At 49.1% G+C, this 2,500-nt stretch overlaps 1 protein-coding gene across 1 annotated transcript in view; it reads right to left on the bottom strand.

Moving 5' to 3' along the window:
- Positions 1-2,500, bottom strand: part of tanc2a (tetratricopeptide repeat, ankyrin repeat and coiled-coil containing 2a) — a 322,252-nt gene that overhangs the window by 108,937 nt on the left and 210,815 nt on the right. The gene's annotated exons all lie outside the window — the stretch shown is intronic.

Genomic DNA, 2,500 nt, shown 5'->3' with positions numbered 1-2,500 from the left:
ACACGCACACACACACACTACATGGAGTAAGTTTTTCTCCAGCTGTTCCCCTTTACTGCTGGGCTGTCCCGTTAGCAGGCCCTAGTGGCCATTCAGAGAGAGAGACACACACACACACACTAATTATAAACACACGGCACATATTACATGTATTTCACATGCAGTGCACTACCCTCTATTTGTTTACCCCCCCTCCACACACACACACACAGAGACACACAAACCCATACACACACACACACACAGACACAAACACGCACACGCACACGCACACACACACACACACAGACACACAAACCCATACACACACACACACACACACACACAAGCACGCACACACACACACACACACACACACAAACACGCACACACACAAACACGCACGCACACACACACGCACGCACGCACACGCACGCACGCACGCACACGCACACACACAAGACCACAAACTCCCCATTCTTATCCAAGTAACTGTATCCCTCTTTCCTCTGTATCTCTGTATATGTCTTGCATCACTCTCTTTTCCTCACTGTCTAACCGTGCGATCACACTGCTGGTCCTGAACGCGTGGGAAGCAGCGGAAGTAATTGAGTTCGTATGGAAGAGCAAGCGGGGGACGCGTCAAAAGCTGCAAAAGCGTTTACATCGCGGAGGGCATCTAAAGCATTAAAATAGAAGTTACAGTTCAGTTGAAAAAATATGTAATGAGCTCAGCGCCAGCCAGGCGTCAGCCAATTGGAATGTTCACATTTGTTCTAAACAGGAGCTTCGGTTGGTCGAGATCCCTGGTCGAACGCTTCAGGTTGAAGCGTTTGTGGCGTTCATCGGCCCCTGACCTGCGCTTTCCAGGCGTCAGCAGCGCTTTAGCTCTTTCAACGCCGGCTGTGTGTCTGCATGGTTACTCTTGTCACCGTACTGTCACCGTAGCATAGGCAGTGGCAGTGGCAGTGTGTGTAGAGGACTGGCAGGCTATAGGTGTGTGTGTGTGTGTATGAGTGTCACTGTGCCAGTCTGATATTAAAAGGTTGGCAGGGAAGCACGGCGGGGGTGGCACAGGTGCCCGCTGTCACAGAGGAACATTACACACACACACGCACACACACTCACACATACGCGCACACATACAAAAACACGCATGCCTGACACACACACACGCACGCACGCGCACACACACGCACAGACACACGCACACACATACACATTGTGGCATCGGTGCCAGCTTTCACAGAGGAACATTAAACACACACAAGCAAACACAAGCACGCACACACACACACACACACACACACACACACACACACACACACACACACACACACACACACACACACACACACACACACACACACACACACACACACACAATTTGGTGGATGGGGGGCACAGCAGGGTGGCACTGGTGCCCACTGTCAGTGCCAAGCGTCCCAGGGGCATTATAATGGGCACCCAGCGGGTAGCCATGCCACCACACCGCACAGCAACACTCACAACACTACACAACACTACACAACACTACACAACACTACACAACACAATCTGACCTAGAGAGGTAGGCACCCCGCACAGCAACACTACACAACACTACACAACACTACAAAACACTACAAAACACTACAAAACACTAGACAACACTAGACAACACTACACAACACTACACAACACTACAAAACACTACAAAACACTAGACAACACTAGACAACACTACACAACACTACACAACACAACACAACACTACACAACACTACAAAACACTAGACAACACTAGACAACACTACACAACACTCACAACACTACACAACACTACACAACACAATCTGACAAGAGGCAGTTACCCCGCACAGCAACACTCACAACACTACACAACACAACACAACACTACACAACACTACAAAACACTAGACAACACTAGACAACACTACACAACACTACACAACACAACACAACACAACACTACACAACACAATCTGACATAGAGAGGCAGGCACACACACTAACACAATCCACTTAGAGCAATGTGATCTTGCAACACATACTCAAACACACGGATGCACACAAAACATGCAACACACACACACACCACTAACACAACAACACACAGCAACACACACACACACACACACACACACACACACACACACACACACACACACACACACACACACACACACACACACACACACACACACACACACACACACACACAAACACAAACACAGGCGGTGACTAGGGTTTAATCCCGGGACCCGGGATTCCCGGGAAATCTGATCAAAACAATTTCCCGTTTCCCGGGAAAGCCATGACGGGAAACCGGGAAAAAAAATTAAGTGCGTGTCTATTTGTTGTCCCAGCAACATAAGCAACAGTGCCATCTAGCAGCGGTAACACTTCAGGCTCATTTAAGCAGCAGCAGTACAGGCCCATTTCAGCAATGTCTGAGGTGCGCGGTTGACGTGTTATTTCATCCGCAACCGCTTCTCAGAATTTCTAATCCACCCGCCCT

This window comes from Engraulis encrasicolus, chromosome 2 (assembly GCF_034702125.1).
Source record: "Engraulis encrasicolus isolate BLACKSEA-1 chromosome 2, IST_EnEncr_1.0, whole genome shotgun sequence".
NCBI lineage: Eukaryota > Metazoa > Chordata > Actinopteri > Clupeiformes > Engraulidae > Engraulis > Engraulis encrasicolus.
The sequence above is the reverse complement of the archived record's forward strand: the minus strand, read 5'-3'. Positions and strand labels throughout refer to the sequence as shown.